Raw genomic sequence first — 21,456 nt, 5'->3', positions numbered from 1 at the left:
GAAAAGGTATAGAAGTCAACCTTTCCTAAAGCTTTAGATATGCTACCTGGTATTAACTTGATAAAACATCACTGCATCAAAAAAACCCCAAACCAAACCCAAACCAAAACCAAAACCAACAAAAAACCCCCAACCAACCAAAAAAAAAACAACCCACCACCAAAACCTTTAGTTCAGAAAGTGGTACGATCTTTTTTAAAACAGCATAAAACCGCAGTGGAGTGTTCTTTTGAACGTTCCCATTGCCCTCGTGGTGCTCAACATGATGGGGAAATTGTTTGAAAGGAAATGAAATGCTAATTATACCTAAAAAAGGCAGTGTCTGTTCCATCTGCATAACCAAACTTGTATGGCTGTCAATAAAATGTCAAACCTCTAAACAGGCAAGTCTGTTATGAAAATAGACTTGCCTTAAAATTGTAAATAGAGCAAAACTCTTTTAGTTCTGAACAGTAATTGTATCTTGGAGCAGCTGATCCATTTGCTGGGAACCAGGAGAGCAGTGGGGCAGGCACTGCTTAAATGAGATTGAGAAACAAAAAACTTTGTTAGACACTAAGAAGCAGGTATTGCACTTGAAACTGTTACAGACTTGTCTAACTTCATCTTACATAATGCGTGTTGTCAATTATAGGTAATCCTTGGTAATTAAGTATTGATCTCATTTGCTTCTTATGTATGGCAGCAGGAAAAAACCTGTCCCCCTGCAGCTGCTCCTGCTCAGTTTATAATTTTAAAAGTCACAGTCAGTTTTACTGGTACTCCTTCTGTGTTGGTAGGTTAGCTGCAACACCCTGTGGGTCAGCTGTACCTCTTCAGCTGTAAACGTAGGTCAACTGGCTACCATGGAGTATGTTCCTTGACCATAAAAGCACAAGTCCTCACACGCAACTTCACAGTGTGCTGCATTTATCTGTCTCATAAGAAAGCTCATTTTGCTGGAGCAGAGAGTGGTCCAGCTGCTCTAGTAGTCCTTTTTATACCTGTCCTGGGCTGCCTGTGTCACCAGCCCCCCTGTGACACAGCCACTGCCAATGTTCTGCTTGCTGTGACACAGCCATGACATCACCAAGGCTGGTGCCCATTGTTAGTGCTGCATCACTGTGACATGGCTGTTATCTTCCACCATTCAAAAGAGAAGAAACAATTAAATAACAATAAAAAAACCAAACAATAACTCCTTAAAAAAAAAAAAAGTCAAAACATAAAAACAAAATAAAATCCCACTAACTGGTAATCCTGGGGAGGGAAATTAAGTAGCTGTGGCAGCAGTTTAAAGAACAGCAGCTCAGCAAAGGTTAAAAGATACTTAAAAGCACAGGTCCTACCCACTGCCCAATTTTAAAGTTTTGTGTGGTACTTGCTCCTGAGATGTGCAGGTTTGAAGACTAAATTCTGGAAGAAAAACGCTTGTCAAGCTGACTGAAGGTAATATTTCACACCTTTGGAATTAAAGACATGTCCAGTGCCAAACCTTCATCCACAAGTGGCTGATAATGCATGAGGAAATGCTTTTTAACTCTGAGGGTGACTGAACACTGGCACAGGTTGCCCAGAGAGGTTGTGGATTCTCCATCCTTGGAGATATTGAAAAGCCATCTGGACATGGTCCTGGACAACTGGCTCTAGGTGGCCCTGCTTGAGTAGGAGGTTGGACCATATGACCTCCTGAGGCCCCTTCCAACTTCAATTAGTCTTTGATTCTGTGAATTCAAAAAGTGTGACCTAAAATGAACATAGCAATCCTTGTAAAAGTTTCTTTCACTAATTGCATAGTTATTATGACTAGTCTCTCTTATCTTTATGTGTCTTGCCTCATTTTTTGGTTCAGCCAAGAAATCCCTCTGCTTTTCATCCAGGCTGGTGCTGAACTATTTATATGAGTTTTTTCCCTGAGCTGCCTCAGGGTTTTCGTACCTGGAGCCAGCTTGTGTCTGTCCTCACAGTAACACTGCCTGACTCGTACACTTCTGACTGCTTCCAGAGCAGACTGTGGGATAGCATGTCCTAGAAAAAATCCTCTTGCTGCTGTAATCACAGTTTAAGAGCAATCTGAATTTCGTATTCCTTCCAGTCTCTGCATGATTGCAAAGGGATATTTTAAAAAGGACATTTTCTTCTGCTGTTATTTTTTTCTTTTAGTTTCAAGCACAATTAAGAAGCCCCCTGCAGTTTTGCCTCATCTCCCTGTGTAGATAGTGCTGTTGGTTTATAGGAACCATTGTGTCCTTCTATGATCGACATATTTATCTTTTGAAACATGATTGGGAAACTGGAGGCTGTATTTTTTCCTTTAAAGCACTTAATTTTTTCCCTCAAAGAACAGAAATCCATTGACTTGCATGTAACACTTTAAATCCCTCTTTTAATAGGCATGCTGCTTTCTCTTTTATTAGATAACTACTTCACCTTCTTCAAAATACCCATGTTTCAATATGAAAAAGCCAAATTCATTTGGAGCATTTGCTTGATCCTGTATGCAGATGACTTGTGCAGCTTCTTTGGACTGCTTTCCTCTGTTCCGATCATTTTGCATAGACAGAAATTCACCAGCAGCACTTAAGTTCAAAACAAAATAAGTTCTAGGAGGGAACAGTTTTCTTAGGCAACACATAATTATCCACTCATTTCATATGAAATTTGTTTTCCCATTAGGCTTACAAGGGGCTGCAGCTGTATCTTTCCCTTCAGTCTCCCAAAAATAATCCAGTGTTGGATTTGCTTTCTGGTCATTTTAGCAATCCAATTTAAAGCAAAAAATCAGCAAGTTGCCATATCTGGAAACTGTATCTCTCTGTTTAGCTACCTATATAAGGACAGCCCCAGGGAAGAACAAGCCTGAACTTTGGATGTACCTATAAGCCTACTCCTTGTCTTCCTAAGCATCTTCACAGGGATGGTTAGTTTACTGGCATGGACTCTCCGTTTTACTTACTGTAGTTGAAGAGCTGGTTCTATACCCAACACAGCAGGTACTGAAGTACATTGATTTGGGCCTCAGAAAGCGGTGAGGGTGTAGTAGTGATGTTCTGGATTCCCCTTGCTGTGTAACAAGATGAAGTACACAGACGAGTTTCTAGGAAGGTTGCATGTTTACTCAGAATTTCTGCTTAGAGACAGGAATTGGCTTTGCAGCTACCTTTACCCTAAGAGACTCAAATTTGATACAACAAAGATTTTACCAATGCTGCAAAAACATTTCCCTTTGAATCCTGTTTTTTTTTTTTTTGGTTTTGACATACTGAAACTACCTTGTAATCTCTGCATTTTTATAAGGAAAAATTACTCTTTTGTTGTTTCTTTCTGCAGCCTAAACAGAATGATTTGAAGGATTTACTTTGAACAAAACCATGAAATCTTCCTTGTTTAATTCAGTATTCAAAGTGAGTGGGGGCAAAAGATTCTCACCCTTCTCACAGTTACAGCAGCAGACTGGAGAAGCAGATAGCACGCTCACTTTCTGAGTACTAAAATGTGAAAGTATAAAGCTCCCACAGTGCATTCTGTCTGTACAAACTATTCAGGTTTGGTTTAGGTAAAAACACTCCCTCTTCCTGAAAGAAAACCATTTTGAAAAGGTGGCGTATTTCCTTGATGCGAGCTTGAGCAGGACCCTCAATGCTACCTTCTAAAGCTTTCCATGGAAGCCTGTTAGCAGAGGAAGCACTAGACTCTTTGACTATGGTTAGCCTCTTTCAAAATAAGCATGAAAAAAAATTTTTAAAAAATTGCACTAGTCAGAAATGTGAATCAAAATGCATAAATCTGTCTCCAGTTATCGACACAGCATCTTTATTTATGAGAAAAAGATGGACAGGAAAGCTTCAAGAGGAGCATCATTCACACTGTCTCAAGGTGCGATGGATAATCAGCCTCAAGGGAAGCCCTGTAAACTCAGTGGTCTTTCTACCTACCGGGTTTAGGTTCATTTTAGACCTTTGGTCATATCCTGGAGCCACTGAACCAGAGATACTGCTAAATAGTCCCCTGGGCTTCCTATGTACTGTATGTACTGCAATAGATGGACAAACACGTATATTATCCCTTGAGTATTCACTTAAAATTCTGAACTGGTAGAGGAAATAGTGTTAGATATCCAATAAAACTTTGAAAAAGAAAGATTTCTCTCCTCTCCCATTATCACCTTGATAAATCTTTTCAAGATGCACCTTCTTGCCCTTCCAAGTTTCTCAGAAGAACAGTAAAAGACAAATGGTTTTCATGAATCATCTCTTATTGGCAGGACTGTCTATCTGTGTTTTGGGGAGATAAGGTCTTTTTATCTGGCTTTCAAAATTGATTGTGAACTGACTGCATATAGCAAAAATTTACAGAATATTCTTTTTCTACTGCTTTAAGATTCACATATACAAACAAATAAAACTAATCATAGAAAGATGATTTACTTAATGTTATAGTCTACAAGTCTTGGCCACAGACTTTGTCTTAATACCATGGAGCCTCTTCTAAAGACTGGGATGAGTCCCAGTTGCCTCGTCCAAGTTACACCACTGATGAAATCAGCTTTTTTACATTGATGTTGCTGACATGGTTGACATTGTTTTCCAAATGATAGTTTGGTGCAGGTCTATGAGGATGACTCCAAGAGCAAGACAGACAGGTCTGTTTTGTTTCCTCCAGAAACCATTGGCTCTGTTTGCACACTGACTGTGTTAGGGTGTGCTAAACTGAAAGCTGTGTTATACTGTCAGGTTATTGTGTGCCACCCCCACAATGGTCTGTTGTTTTGTGTTTGTGAGAAGATACAAAATAATTAATCTAGCTTCATTTGAAATTGTACTGATTCTTGGGGACTTTGTCACAAAACTGTTACTGATTCCAGCCAAAGCACAAACAATCCTTGTAAAGATCGGGAAAATCTGACCTGCCTGTTGTTTAAATGATCATTGGAAAGAGGATTTATTCCGGTCACCACCATGAAACCATAATAACAGGTAAAACAGTAGCAATCATGTTATTTATTGAGCAATGCAAACCCACAGTCTATTGCTAACCACAAGTGCAGAATCCACAGTAATTAGATTTGGGTCATTTTTTCAGGAAATACTTTTGCAAGGCAGAGATGTAGCCAGGCAGTTGCTTTGCAAAATACTGACTTGCCACTGGTTGGGATAAAAGGAGAGTTAGAATAACAAGGTTTTCTGCTCATACAGTTAGCTGTGTCTCACTTTTCTAGAACAGAGACAGCAGTTTTTCTGGCTCTGCTTGAAATAGAAACTTAGAAGTGATGGGTCATTCACTGTTGGTTTTAGCAAGAAGGACTGAAAGCAGTTTAAGGTTTAAAGTTCAGTATCAGGACAGAGAAAGATTTAGGGTGAGATTATGATTACTGTATTTCAAGGAAAGGCTTCTAAACTGATCTGTAGTTCTGGAACAAAAGCCAAGGCAAAAAGGAGCTGTCAGGCTTGATTTGGGTCAAGAAGACAATAGGATGGGTACTGTGAATTATCTTGTGCTTTTTTTGAAACAAATTTGGAAATTATCCAAACCCCCTAAATGTTGGGTTCTGGAGTTATGGAAGATGAGGGGCATGTCTACATCTGGTGAATAAATTTGTTTCTGATTAATATTAAGCAATTTTTAACTCTCCAAATTCAGGAACATTTTGCTGGAAGGATGCATGTAGGACAATCATCTTGTAGCAACTGTTCAGGATGAGCATCATCTATTAGGGGTTTAGATAACTTATAAGTAGTAAGTAGCTTGAGTCTCTAGAAATGGGATTTGTCCTTTCAGACTCAGATGTCTGTAACTATACCTGAAATCATTGTCTACATTAATTTCTTGTCAGGAGGAGAATAGGTATGCTGAGAACAGATTTGAGTCATCTAAGCAAAGCATATCCCACCCCAGGAGTGCTTATTTCTTTCCTTTGACTGCAAAGAGAGACTGTATGTCCAGCTAAGATTGTCTTTACATCCTCTGCTCCGTAAAACCCTAAAGTTAAGCAAGATGAATCCCACCCCTAAAAGATACAGAAAGAAGGTAGATACTTGTTCTAGAAGTGAGCTTCTCATACAAAGCTCAAATTGAGTTGTGAGGAATCAATGGAAGCTCCTTTCACTAGGTGGAAAAGACAGAAGGAAGGATGACCTGCTACAGGTGAATGATGGCTGGGTAATTCCTGGAGGATCTTGATTAATGGAGTTGCAGCTTAATTAAATCTCATCATTCATAGCTTGTCTTGCTTGCTTGTCTTGAACAGTAAATAGAGGAGAGAGGCAAACAGTACAAACTCTAACAGGTAAGTGGCCTATTCACATTAATGAGCCTGAACTGTGCAGTAACACACTCAGCAGTGGGGTCAGGCTGGGGAGGAAAGGGGGATTCTTACTATGGCTATTCTCCCCAAGAAATAGGAATGGGCTGGTCAGGAGAGCATTTGTTTGTAAGTACAAAGAAAAGAGCCAAAACTGCTTAAAATGTGATCTGAAGGTTTTTTAAAAGAATACATAGCATAAGGATGCTCCCAGGCTGGCATACTGAGGCAGGTTTGGGAAGAGCAATGCAAGTATGGAGTACATGTGACACCATAATTTTCACTCTTTGGGCTCATTGCTTTAATTTGGGGAGAAATTAAAACCTGGGGTCTAATGAAAAGTCAAAGCAACACAGGTTAGAGGAGCATAAACCAAACTGGCTAAAAGCAATTACTGAAACTTAAAAAAATTTAAAAATTTAAAAAAATACTGGAACTTAAAAATTTTTCATATTTTTCAAAAGTTTGCAGTGGAAAACGAATGCATACATTGTCAGACTATCGTCTGCCTGACCTACGTTTGAGTAAAAGGAATCTTTCATTTCTTCCTGCTCTTACCGTATATGCATCAGTCCACTAATCTACTTGTATAGTTCTGGTACTGTTTGAAGAATAAATAGTGTATCTGATCTCTGAGTCCAAGCTGAATGGTATAAGAAAGGAAAATAACGAGGGACACAGAGAACCTGCTTTTCACTACTGTTTCAATGATCACATATTTTCCCCCAAATAAATGTCTGGTTAAAAAAGAAGACAATGTTGTCCTATTTATGTCCTTTAGCTGGTACCATTCCTTTCTGAGGGGCAGGGAAGGCTATAGGTAGCAGAGATATTAAATAACCACAGATGCATTCTGGAAAGAATTACCATTCTGGGCTCTGTGTGTAATGTTTTATATTGCCTTATACTTGGCATGCAATACACTTTAATAATGATGTTCAAAAATTTTTTTTAGTGTGATAGTCAATCCTTTTTTGCTCAAAATACTTGCATATTTTTTACCTGTCAACAATAGAGACAAAATTACTCAAAGCTCAGTCATCTCATGCAGGATTCTTAAATGTCACAGTTGATTATTACATAGATTAAAAACTGGAGTATAAGCATGAAGTATTTATCATATCAGTTAAGATCACATGATATGACATGAAATTCAGAATGTGAAAGGCCAGAGAAATTTCCAAATCTTTCAGCATTGTTTGAAAGGTCTGTAATATTTTTACCATTTTCTTGTGATAACGTGACATGAATGGTCTGTCTCTATTGTTCATAAATCTGATTTTCTGCATCCTTCCTTGCAAAATAGGAGCACGCCAGGTATAACTTTAAGTGAATTACAGCTGTGCTTGACATGGTGGAATGAAAGACCTATTTTCCCTAACTCTTAAAGGTGACAGTATTGACATTTTGTTTTTATCATGAAACAAGGCATGCAGTTTCAAGGATGCTCAAATGCTGCTGTCTTTAAAACAAAGTGCATTTCAAATGGTCTGAGGGGGTCATTCACAAAGCTCATTTTCAAGAATAGTAAACTGCAAGAAATATGTGCTTTAGGCACATGAAGAAAACAAAGGGTAGTAAATGCAGTGGAATAGAAACTTATTTGAAGTCAATTGGCATACACACTGATTTACTGCAATGTATGCCCTGGCCTAGCAATATTAGTTGGATTACATTGGTCCCCTGTTGAACTGATGTTGAAGGAATTTGCACAGTATTTAACCCCTTCATCCCCAGGTTGCTAAATAGATGCTAAGAGGCTGTTTTGTCTTTGATTTTCTTGGGTACTGATACCAATGTTAATGATCATGACTTTTTAGAAGTGTAAAATTTCATACCTAATATTCCTGAGTAGAGGTGTGCAACATAGTTTCTGAATGGTCATGTTATGGTAGAGTTAAATATCTCCCTGTGCTGAACCTGATGCTTCCCATCTCTGGCAGTATCCTGTGGTGTACTGGGGTATGGGCTTCAAGTTCATTCTGCACATTGCCTGTACTGGAACTGTGATGAAACCATGAATGATGAGAGAGAAATAGAGATGGTAATATCAGTACTGCAGGGCATGGCATTGCTGAGTGCAGTCCTGGTTTGCAACAGATAGGGGAAAGATGCTCTGACTAATGTTGCAACTTCTTAATCCAAATATCGAAACTCATTGTAAGCTTAAAACTCCTATCTCTGAGCTCACTTAATTTAGCAGGGACTGCATTGAGAGTGATAAGAGAGATCTTATATAACTTAAGTATTGGTGTACAGTACAAAAGATGAGGTAAAGGAAGAAGACCTCTATTCCTTTCTTGAGTTTCTCCTATCCAAGAAAGAGGAAGCAAAGGCAGTAGCCAAACTAGAAATAGGTGCTTAAGAAAGGAAAGTAATTGGCTGTTAGCCTTCAAAAGGAGATCTGATGTGAATTTATTATCTGTAGTATTTCACTTACAGCATATAATAGCATTTAATGTTGGAAGCCAGGTATCACGTCTCTAATACTGATGACTATTTAAATTAGTCTCCAGATTAAAGTTTATGTAATACCTTCATTGTGTGGATGTTTTTGAGGCAGATATGAGGTTATCTTATGGGACAAATAAACTTGTCCTTGGAAGAAAAATAGACTTTGCTGAATTAGGAAATATACCCAGGAAGGCATCTATCCATGTAAAGGGTGTCTCAGGCTGATTTTTTTTATCACTGAAAATAAGGACTTTGTTAGGCACATCTGAAGCTTACAGTCTAGCTGTCATGACGTGGATATTCTTTATTAAAGTATTTCAGAAGGCCTAGCAATTGTCTATCTTCTGCAAACAATTTCTGACCGTTGACAAAAGAAGATGCCTGAACACTTACCCTTTAGAGGATAACCATTGCATGAAATAAATCCTCAGCCTTTGAGTCATCCCAAACACATATCAACATATCTGATTCTTTGCTCGCACTGCCACATTTTACTTAAGCATTTCAGATGTTTTGAAATTGTTTTTCAACAAAAGAGCGAGGTCCTCAGCCCCCCTCTCGCCACCACCTTGATACAGTCATGAATGAAGGTTTTCAGAAGGAAACACACTTTGTTCACTCCATAATAACACAGATTAATCTGAATTTTCTCTAATTTTGGAAAATATTTTATTCAGTCAGTTTGTCCTGGGATTTGTTTCAGGTTCTGCCCTCAATACCACATATAGACTATTAATTCCTTTTTAGCACTAATGTGTGGGCAAGCTGGTAGTGTGGGGGACAAAGTGAACTGCCCTCTTTGTAGTGAGGATACTTGGAGGGCTTGGAGCCCTCCCCCAGATTTCCCTTTTGTATGTAAATGAGCAGGAAATTTCTCAGCTTTGCTGGGTTTCAACCACAGGCAGGTTCCACTTTTGTATATATGTTTACTACTATTATGTTCATTTTATGCAAGTATCAAATTGGGGGACACTCTAAAATACTGTTGAGAGCTGGATTTTTTTGAGATTCTAGTACACCAGTCACATTTCATAGCACAATAATGATGACATTAACACAGATTTTGCTAAAAGGAGCTAAGTCAGACACACAAAAAAGATTTTTATTTGTTTGCTTGGTTTTGAGCTACAAAAGCTGAGAAGAATGCCAGTGAGAAACTCTTATAACTTCTAAGGGAAGTTGATGAAGCTACTGCAGGCTGGTGATGCTTTTCTTGTCTGTTGTTCTCACAGCATTCACCTGTGAACTTGACAGAGCCAATGTGGATGGACATTGGCAGAGTCTCACCAGAAGGTCTGTATTGTTTCGTATTTTCTTTCTTCATCTTTTCCTCTGTGCAGGAAATGCAGAGTAAGACAAGGGATCCACAAATCTAAGCTGCATGCTGAACACGATACAATCATAGAATCATAGAATTGTTTAGGTTGGAAAAGACTTTTAAGATCATCAAGTCCAACCGTAAATGTTATAATGTTATTCCAATGTTATACGGAATAGCCCTTCTTTTGTGGATCTTATTTTAAGGAAAGAAAATCTATTAGAGATGAAAGCTTTTGGGACGGAAGATCAAAGACAGAAGGAATGAATTAAATAAATACAGTGCCTGGAGCCTGTTGACTTCATTCAACATACTGCAGACAAGGAATTTACTAGTTGTTTTGTGAACTGAGCTGGCATCTTTGCTAGTTTTCTCTTTTGTTCAGTCGTTGAGTAGATAGATACATTATGTCAAACGCTTTGGAAAATGCATGGGATTTCTCCAGGCTAAATTTGGACCACTTAAATCTTTCTGTCATAACCTTTACTGGTGGATCTGCTTACCCAAGATCTGAACCTTTTTGCCTGTTGACTCTAGAGGTTGCTGAGGGGGACTTTAGTCTCCTGTATGAAATTGTTAGTTATTTTGAGACTTGTTTCCTTCATGTAGGGAGATTGATGTTTGTATGAGCTGATCCTTCATCGTTGTCCCTGTCTTAAAGCCAAAAAAGGCCATTGTATGGCCTTGCTCTCAAATACTGCTGATCACACTGTGCTATTTCCAAGAGTAACTGCTTTTGACTGGCAGTGGTGACAGTCCTGGAAAAGTTTCAAACAACTTTCTTGTTTCTGAAGTATCTTAAATGGTTTCTTTTTTTTTTTTTTTAAGTACTGCTGGAAAGTTCACCTTCAGCTAGCTTGCTTTAGCTGATAACTCTGAGAGCACTGGCATCACATCAACATCCATAAGCTGATGTGCTTTAGACAAGCTTGGTCTGGTGATAACACTGTTTACAATAATGCTCCAGAGAGGAAGAAAGGCCAAAACCAAGTCAGATTCAGAACAGTATTTTCAGATGTTGTCTTTCAGGCCCAGGACACATAGTAGGATGTTGTAGGACACACAGGCTGTTAACTAGAAAAGTTCACAGCATTGGTGCTAAAGTGTACTAACTTAGCTGTCACCAATGCAGTCTGAGCCCTCTGTGTTTGCAGTGCTTTGAAAGGACTAGGAACAGTGCATATTTCTTGGGGGCTGAAAAGTCAATCAACACTTTTGTGCTTAAAATTTGAACCAGAACTGAAAACTTAGTGTTGATGTAATATTTTCCATGGAGTGGCCGTTTCTTTAAAACTTTTAAAAAATGTATTATAACATTGATATTTTGCATTTTTTTGCTTTAAAATGGTGTCATACTGTCCTGGTTTTGGCTGGGATAGAGTTAATTTTCCTCCTAGCAGCTGGTATAGTGCTGTGTTTTGGATTTAGCATGAGTGATAACACACTGATGTTTTAGTTGTTGCTAAGCTGTGCTTGCACTAAGTCAAGGACTTTTCAGCTTCCCATGCTCTGCCAGCGAGGAGGTGCACAAGAAGCTGGGAGGCAGCGTAGCCAGGACAGTTGACCCAAACTGGCCAAAGGACTGTTCCATACCATATGACATCATGCTCAGTATATAAACTGGGGGGAGTTGGCCAGTGGGCAATGATCGCTGCTCGGGGACTGGCTGGGCATCGGTCAGCGGGTGGTGAGCACCTGCATCACTTATTTTTCCTGGGTTTTGTTTCTCTCTCTCTCTTTTTGTTGTTTTCCTTTTCATTACAATTTATTATTATTTTATTTGAATCATTAAACTGTTCTTCTCAACCCACGAGCTTTCTTACTTTTGCCCTTCCAATTCTCTCTGCCATCCCACTGGGGGTGGAGGCTGAGCAAGTGGCTATGTGGTGCTTGGTTGCCGGCTAGGGTTAAATGACAACACATATTTACAGATTACACTCTAGAATCAGATAGTGAAAGTAGGTACAAAGTATCTTACTATCATAGAAGCAAGAATGTCTCTTTTGACCTATAATTAATGGCATGTAAAAAATCAGTTGTGATTTTGTAATTCTCCATTTTTGTTTTGCAAGAAAACCGTTTCTGAAAAGAGAATTTCCCATTATGTTCTGATTCTTACAGAGAATATCTAGTTTTATTTTATGTCTCTTTTTCCCCTCTCAAGTATTCATTTTATAGATTTTTTTTTTTTACTCCAAACAACAAAAAACATATTCTTCTTTTTCAGGGCTCTTATTTCAGCTGTTCATTGTATGTATTAATTCTCATTAAAATGAAGTAGCAATAAGTCTTATGTTGATTTTTCTGTATGTACAATGTTTTAGGGATGAGTTATCAATAATCTTGTCCATGGGAATACTTGTAAGGAAATTAAAAATATGGGAAAAAAAATCACAATTACTGTGAGTTCTCTCTGTAGTAATCACACAATTATATGCAATGTTGTCTTGTGAAGTTCTTTTCCCATAGGTAGTTATTTCATTTCACAGAGTAAAGGAAGATTTGACATTAACAGGTGTAAAAGTTTTTGACTATGCAATTAGAATAAAATCCTTTTTTCTTGAAATTATGCCAATTTACAGTGCTGCGAAGAAAGGAACAAAAGGATAAACAGAATGCTATAAAAAAATAGGAAGGTCTGAGAGGGAAATAATCTAATGAAAGAGATAATTAACTGTACCTGGACACAAAATAAATATTCTTTTTTTTTATTTATTGGAGACAGATATTCTCCTATTGCTCCTCAGTTTCTATACCTTACTTCCTCAAGAAAACCTTTGCTTGACTAATTCCTTCCAGATTTGTCCTGTTATACAATACTTCTGGAGGGAGTAATATTTAATTGAGATATAAGCAATTCAGGACACATCAATAAAAATGTTAAGATGGGACATCGTTGTGAGAGTAAGACATATGTTCTGACTTTTACATGCAATTAGAGTGGGATCCAGAAAGAGAAGGTATCATGGGGAAAAATGGCCATGGGGTTTGTAACCAAACATACTTGGGAAGCATGCAGGAAGTGTTGCATAAAATCTGATTAAAAAAGACAGCAGAGGAAAAGGATTCAGAAGGGAAATGGGAAGAGTTCAAGGCTAAATTAATATGTGCCCATGTGTAAGAGTGGCCATCTGGCAACCCATCCCTAACCTGTACCCTCAGGAGAAAGGAAGCAATGGTTTAGATGCAGAAGAGATGAGCAAAAATAATGAAATGCTTAACAAATAGAAGTAGGAGAAAGAAAATTAGAAAGGTTCTAGAAAGCTTTGGTAAAGTTTGGGAAGAAGCAATGAAACTGGAGGAGAACAGAAAGGCTGTTGTACAGGTTAAGGATTGATAAGGTGTTTGTAAGCATGTAGCCTTTCACAGACTTCTATCCAGAAATCTTTAACAAAGCTGCAGGGCAATCTCTCCAGCTGCTCTTGTATGAAAAGAAAATGAAGGAAAGGGTGTTGTACAGTGTTGTTTCCAGACCCCGATGTGATCCTGACCTGCAGAAGTACCAGGAATTCAGAGTGTAAAGAATTGGTGTCGGTACAGAGGAAAGCTCTGTGGTAGTCATACGTGTGCACCTGTGTGGCTTTGAACATGAGCTCGAAGTGGTATAGTGGATGAGTATGGGTTTGAGCAGGCCGTTAAAGTTGAGCATCCATTCAGTTGTTGTGTTGCATGAGAGTCTAAGCAAACATGGAGAAATTGAAATTTTTTTTTTTTTTTTAGATGTCTGAGGTTTACAGAGGTTCAACATCGTACTGTTTGGTGGCAAACAGCAGCAAAACCTCAAGTATGTGCATGTGCACTTCTATAAGCAGCAAAGGATATACAGCAGGTAATGTTTCACACAGAATAAAGAACAGTCACTGCTGTTAAAATAAGCATCAAAAAATACAGGTACAATGCTCTCTGCAACCATATCTACTAAGATATGTATAGAAATATCACTGTCTATGATATGACCTTGAGAAAACCTAGTCATAACTTTTAGAAAGAAATGAGTCTGTAATATAAGGAAGGGCATAGGTTATGTTTATTAAAAGAAAGGAATAGAATTTCTATCTTTCCAGCTTACATTTCCCTAGCTTTTGAACTTGTAAATAAATATTTTTTCCATATTTATAATTTTAGTCTATAATGGGAATGAGGTTCTATAAGAAATTAAACACATTTATTTGTATTCCAGAGTTTCTTCTGATTCAAATGTTAACTGTCCGATTTATTAACAGAAGACTTTTTTTGACATGTAAGGATCATTTACTTTTAATGGGAAAAAATTGCACCAGATCTGATTATCATATAAATTGTTCTTAAAACAAAATGGGTTAAAAGAAATAGGCACTTGTCAGACCAATCCTATTGCTGGTAGTTTCTTAAACCAACCCTTCACTTTTGTTCCCCTGCTGCTCCTCTTACTTGAGGGATATCACTTACTTATGATCAAATTTATCTTTGTTGGGGGTGGATTGCTGCTAGTAAAGTTATTCTGAAGTAGTTAGGTCAGTAAGAGAAGTAGTTAAAAGAGCAAAAAATGTCACTGAAGTGAATAAAACCATCTTAAATATAATGGTTCACAGCTAGACAGAGAGTGAGTAATCAAAATGTATTCCACTTATTATGTTTTCTAATATGAGGACACTTTGGCATTTATTTCACTTTTTTCTTACGGAAGGATATTAGATGAGATTGTACAGCCAACGGGGTTACTTTCATAGATACCGTTGTAAGCTGCCAGTCATCACCACCAATAGCTCTGGAGAATGGAAAATTCATGCGATGGTAAAAGTAATATAAAGATGTAAAGCAATATTTTGCCTTCTGTACCTGGGTCAAAGCTGGTTCAGGTGGGTACCATTCCAGAAATAATTAGAAATACATTCTATATGTGTTGTAATTATCTTCTTGAATTTTTAAAGATTATGCAAGATAGGCCTATGTGCTAATATCTAGTTATGAGTAGTAGGACATTGGTACAGCTAGTTCTACATGGGCTTGGCAGGAAATGGTATATGCTTTTGGTTGCCCACGTCTATCACAAGTTATAAGTGCTGGCCAGTTTCAGCCCTTCCTCCTTCCCCACCTTTCCTGCATGGGCTTCTCCAAAAGCATAGCAGAACTCTGCTTCTTTTCTCCTGATCCTTTGGTTGTCATTTCAGGTCTGGGAGCAGGGAAAAAAGATGGAACCATATCAAGCTTGCTTGTACTGTTAGTGCTTTTGCTTTATTGTTTGTATTTTAGCTGAGATGATTAGTTTGAAAAGTTGGTGCTTAACACATGTATGTGTTTGAAGGAAGGATCAAGTCAAGGTTATCGGTGACTAAATGAAACAGTAGTCTCTGGACAAAAGAGTTTTGTAATGAAAAAATATTTGTCAATAGAACCAAAAATTCTTCTTATAAATTATTGCTGAACTTCCACTTGTGTTCTGGTTTGTTCTGGTTGTGACAGCAGTAAAGGGCTTGAACAGTGGAAATAATTAAGAGACAGCAGAGAGGACTCTGCTGAGTAACTGGAGAATTAACTACTCTGAAAATGAATCAGAAGTTTAATACCATGATTTCTGAGTCTTTTCTGTTCCATTTCATTTAATCTTTTCCCAAAAAAAATCTTTCTTCAGTCTTTTTTGGTGGCATACGGAGAACTGTCTGAAACATCAGACCTGAGCAAACAGAAGTAGAACTTTTACATTCATTTTAAGGCCTTCTCATGCAATTTCTTCCTGAAGTATGTCTGGGAATACAATAATATTTGAGGATAAAGAATACTGAGCTCAATGAGAACTCAAAAGCTTTCAAAACTACAAACCTTAAGAGGAATTTGAAGTCTCCATATTTCATTCGTTTAATGTCATGACATAACTATATAATTCCATGACGTCTAAAATTGCTTAATTGTTTCCACATTTTTGTTCCTGCAGAGAAATATGTGCTTGCTTGGTTTTGGTAGGATGCAACATTTACTATGTGTTTTGTTTTGTTTTAAAGATACAGGTGAGATGAAGCAGCTAACAACTTGATTCTTTCATACAAGAGTTGTTCTTGCCCCCAATGAGGTAAGGATGTTTTTGGTACAATGTACAACAATGCAAATAGTTGATGATGTGCAGGAAAAAAAAACACGTATTCTCTAATTCTTCAGTCAATAAGACTTTAGTCAGAAGGGTTTTGTATAATATTAGAAATAGATTTCTCAGCACACTCTTTTCATGTGAAACTGTTGCAATAGCAAAATGCAAAGCTAATCAAGATGAAAGGCAACTTGAAGTTCCGAACCTTGTGATAAATGCCTTTTAACAGAGCCAGGTGTAAGATTTCGTGGTTCTGTAGCTGTGGGTTTCCACTAATTCTGAGATATGCCTTACTAGAAACCTGCGACAGTAGTTGGAATATTTTTAATGTGCATTGATAATAACGGGCTATAGACTTCCTCAGTCCCCTTTTTCTTTCCCACTTTTTTGCTTGACATGTGCTAATACGACATAATTAATTGCAATTGGGAGTACTGTCAGTATTTTATCAGCTGCAGATTTATGGAGTGGGTAAGCTGTTGATTATTAAGATTATTAAGAAGGCCCTCCTGATAACTCTGAGTGCTAGACATTACTGGGGCTTGAGTATTTTTTTTAGAAAAAAATATGTGCATGAAAATGTAAGTGGCGAATAGTGGAGTTAGAATTAAGAAGGATAAGGCATGGAGCGGTAACTCAATACACTGATTCCATACCCGAATTTTTTTCAGGATATATATGGGAGAAAGATCACCTATGTTTAGTCAAATCAATCACATGTTTAACCCTGAAATGAATATTTTTCAGATAACCTGGCAATACTGTCTATGAATAAAGGAAATGAAAAAATGCTGGTTTTGTCTAATCTCCACTTCCCATCTACCCAATTAAAAAAAAAAAAAAAGTTAATAAATTGACCTTTTGCAAGTATTCCCAAGCCTTAGAAAGGAAATGCAAATAAATACTTTTAATGCAAGAGCCTATAAACATATTTGATTCATAATTAGTTTGTTATGGTAACAGACAAGTATTGAATGGCAGAAAATAAAACCCTGAAGGGGGAAGGGCCAGACAAATACCAAAATATTTGGAGGTCTATTTTTTTGCTTAGAGAAAAAGTTGTCCAAAAGCAAAAAAGAGGGGTTGCTTTTACCCCCAAGTTGTTAGCTGCCTAAAGTAGAGATTTGTGTCTGTGCAACAATATATTATTTCAAATGTATTTCAACAACATAAGTGAGTATATAGCTGTGGTCTCCCTTTTTTTTTTTTTAAATATTTTTTCTTTTTTTCTTTTCACAGGATGTCTTTCCCCAGAGAATGCTGTTCTCCCCTGAACCTGGTAACATCCACATCCTTCTCATATGTTTACCTATCTGAGCCCTCCTGACTTTCTCAGTGAATTCCAAGAGGCCATAAATGGCGGCAAGAACAAAGCAGTCAGTGCGCTTTAGAGGGCAGAAAGTATCAGCACAGGAAGACAGTGTCAAAAGAGAGTGCGGTGAATCCTGCAGGTGTGGGTGTCTCCCACAACAGTTAACGGTTAATATACTCTCCTCCTTATTCAAGCCATAAAAACATAGTAGGAAAAGTCTCACCCTCCTCACAGTTGTGAGCACAGCTCAGGCTGGTGAAGGTAACTTAGCTGCCTGGGGATGTGGAATGAAAGCTCTGCACCAGCTGTCTTTAAGGGTTTCTGAAAAGCATGGTCTGGGATGCTCTTATAGTGCCACTACAGAAGCCACACCACGCTCCCAGTGGTCCCTGCTAAAATGGTCAGTGCCTGCAGCCATCATTTCCCTCAGGTGTTTCCATCAAAAAACATCTTCAGCCGAGTTGATGACAGATTTGAGACTGCAAGTTGGTGAAAAATCTCCTCTTAATCAATGTCCTAACTTCACCCAGTGCTGTGAGGGGGTGGGAAAGGGAGAACTTGGGGGCAAATCAACATCCTGCCGTCCTCTCGCGTGTGCTGCTCAGAGAGCCCTGCACTGCCTCCCACCGACACCTCTCCAAGCAGAGGGTTTCCTCCAGGCTTAAACTCCAGGAGACACGTCAGGTGAGGTGGGCTGGCGTTATTTGGTAATTGCAATGGGGTGCGTGATGAGGTGGGGATCCCCGCGCCTAGATAAGGAGGAGCGGGTGGGCAGAGGAGTTGCACGGATGGGGAAGGACAGGGCTTAGAGAGCCCTGTGTGGCTGGAGCTGTGTGGGAGGCGGTGGGAGCATCCCGGGGCGGGGGGGGGGGGGCGGTCCTGGGAAGAACACCTGCTCTTACCGCTCGGGATAGAGTGCGGAAGGGTGCATCGGCGCTCCCAGGTACTGTTTGAAGTTGTTCTGGCGTCTCTCCTCTGCCAAGCAAGAGAGGGGACTGATTCCATTGACTGATTATTTTGCGTGTTGGTTTCATTTACACCCCTCCACCCCCCCCACACACATATACACACCCCTCCTCGGCCACCCCCTAAGAGACAAGATCTCCTAGGGAAGGCTGAAAACGATTTCGACCTGGGAATGGCAGACGGGGAGAAGCGGCACTAACCACTCCCAGCGGAGGGGCGGCACAGCCGAATGAGGCAGACGTGCGGCGTGTGAGGGGGGAGCCCCCGACGGAGCCCCCCGCCCCGCTGGGCAGCCGGCAGGCAGCCCTGCCCTCTCCAGGAAGGCTCTCTCGCCACGGCTGCTCTGGGGCAGCCCTTGGGAGGGCGCAGGGCCACTCGCCCAGCTCCGGCCGAGAAGGGGGCGCGCCAAAGAAAATCATCAAATCCAGACCTACAGGAGGAGAACGGCGTGGGAAGAGGGGGAGGGAAGACGGGGAGGACAACGCAACTCACATGCCAACCTCGCAGCAAGCTCTTCCTCCAGGAAGCGAATCCCCGGCCCTCCCGGGGACCTCTGCCCCAGCGGCACCGAGGGGATAAGGATGAGGCACCGCCTCGACCGCGCCGGCGACGGCCGCAGCACCGCGGACAGCGCCCGCCCCGTCCAGCCGCGCTGAGCGGCCCTTCAGCACCGCGGACAGCAGCGATTCAGCACCGCGGACAGCGCCGGCGGCAGCGCCATGGGGGGCCGCGCCCGCGCCCCGCCGCGCCCCGCGCCTCTGAAGTGAAGCCGACCCGGCCCCGACGCGCACATGTAAGCTGCTGCCCCTGCGGGGAGCGGCCGGCGGCCGCGGGGCTCTGCCTCTTCCAGAGCCGGCTCTCCTTTCAGCTCCTCTGAGAAGTGCCCTGGCTTTAATGCCGGTCCCCAGCTACGCACTGGGAAGTTTTGTTGGGGATAGAGGTGTCTCGGTGCGACTCGGTCTCCTACAAGCCTGGGTATGGGCTGGCATGAGTGAGGTGGGTGGCTGCGTGTGAAATTGGTTTGGCTTTCTACCCTTTGAATTTGTGCAGACATACTTGGTCTCAGTGTACCTCAAAGGGCTTGCTGTTCGTTACCAGCCACATGGTTTGGTGCCACGTTGCTGTCTTCTTTTTTTAGCTGCGTGAATTTTTTAAAGGTTTGTTTTTCCTGGAAACAGTGTGGCCAAGGTGGAATGAGGAAAAACGAGAGGTGTAAATATGGGAAACTCTATCATGCCTGTTGCAGCTTGCTGGGTCTAACGGTTGTCAGGAGTCCTCTCCACGTTTTTTCTTGTCTTGAAATAACTATGAAGTGAGCAATAAAAAGGGTGCAGCAATAGGGAAAAATGAAATACAGCCAGAACTGAGATTACCAGTTCTTTTCAGAGCTTTTTCTTTCTCTTTTTAATAGAACTGTTTGTTGAAAATCAGCGTTACACTGCCCCCTGCTTGCACAATTAGAAACATTTTTCGTTGCTCTCATCAGTAGTAAAAATTTATGAATGAACAGGTATTCCTCTGTTGTGTTCTCGGTATCGTTTGATCCTGAGTTTTGAAGTGCTTCAACAGTGAGGGTGAATTTTTCCTAGTTCTCAAAAACAGATTAAAAAAAAAGTAGGACTCATTCTTGTCATGGCAGTTCATTTGGTGCCCAAACATGTTAATGAAGGGACAATGGGAGAAAATCTAAAAATAACCTTGACTTTAGTATATCTATCTCGCAGGTGTTCTATGATACCATTGTAATAATTAGTCATCTTCACAACCATATATTAAGGGGAAGAAAGCAAGGAAGGAAGGGGAAAAAAAAATCCTACTACATATATTCTAAAACAAGAAGAAATTAAATACAAGAACCAAGGTGATTATTTTATAGTCTCTCCTGCTGCAAAAGTCTTGTATTGGTGTATGACATTGCTTTGAATGGGAAAAGAAATGCTGATGCTTAGTTTATAGGAAGGGAGAGGGCGAGACAATTGAGAAGCAGTGGATGGTTTTTTGTGAAAGATAGCTGGTAGAAAGCCAAATTCCGTTTCCTGTTTTCAAACCACATGGCAGAGCTGCCTCCTTTCTAACAGAGATCAGGGAGGACATGAAAATTTAGATGCTGGTAAAGATTTGGTGGTCTGTCCTCAATGTTTCGAGGTTATTGGCTTCAGACCTTATGCTTCATGACAAGAAGAGGATGGGAGTGTTAGTGTGTATCATTCATCAGCATCCTTTAATGACGTAAGAGGCCTGGTTTGTCTTCCTGAATGTATCTTACACTGCTGTTTCTTAAAGGGATTTGAAAAGGTGTGGTTTTGCTGACTGCACCTGTAATTCCACAAGGAGAGAGATGTCTTTTCAAACTTTGACCTTGAAATATCATTTTCTTTTACCTATATGAGCAGTGGGAATGGTGGGGAGGGGATATTACTTCCTGCAACTGCTTTGTAGAACTACTTTGCAAGTGGATGAATATCTGCCTGAATAGAGCTAAAAAATTCTATTAATTGTCCCTAGATATGTATATAACTTTTCATGTAGGAGAAGGACCGTGTTGCTAACAGTACTGAATTAGTGTTTTGGACATCCTAAGATTAAATAAAATGGTACTTAAGCATTTCAAACCATAGAAATCTTTGGAATAAGCTGCTGTTAATCAAAAGCAACCACCTCAAATGATATTGAGACTGTATACATATGTGAAAATGGATATTCAGCAATATGTGAAAAAGAACACTTAAAACTTTTGTTTTAAAGGATGACATCTTAACTTAAGGTAAGATTTAGAAGGCTATTTAAGATATTGGAGAAAAGGAGTATATCGGAGAGCTCTGGTAATATATGCCTACACAGCATTTGGAATGCCAGAGTAGCCTATTGCATACAGGACAATAAATGTGTGCAGTTTGTGTTCAATCTGTGCTCCTGACCTGAAGTCTGGAGTCTGCTACAAAATATGTTGCAAATTTTTTAACTAAAAGATGCAACATCCTACTGCTTTTGCTCTGAACGATTTGACTTACTCCTTTAAATGGATTCATTTCTATATCAGTTTGTGTCTGCTTGTAGAACTTAAT

At 39.8% G+C, this 21,456-nt stretch overlaps 1 protein-coding gene across 1 annotated transcript in view; it reads left to right on the top strand.

The window, feature by feature from the left end:
- The first annotated feature begins 18,010 nt into the window (after nucleotides 1-18,010).
- The window catches only part of TRPC7 (transient receptor potential cation channel subfamily C member 7), an 82,516-nt gene continuing 79,070 nt past the window's right edge, over nucleotides 18,011-21,456 (top strand). Inside the window, exon 1 of the mRNA XM_087753878.1 lies at nucleotides 18,011-18,109. The gene's annotated coding sequence lies outside the window, so the exon portion shown is untranslated. The remainder of the gene's footprint in view (nucleotides 18,110-21,456) is intronic.

This window comes from Nipponia nippon, unplaced genomic scaffold, assembly GCF_047370975.1.
Source record: "Nipponia nippon isolate SJK-2023a ecotype South Korea unplaced genomic scaffold, ASM4737097v1 scaffold_17, whole genome shotgun sequence".
NCBI classification, from domain to species: Eukaryota; Metazoa; Chordata; class Aves; order Pelecaniformes; family Threskiornithidae; genus Nipponia; species Nipponia nippon.
This window is presented reverse-complemented; position numbering and strand designations above follow the sequence as displayed.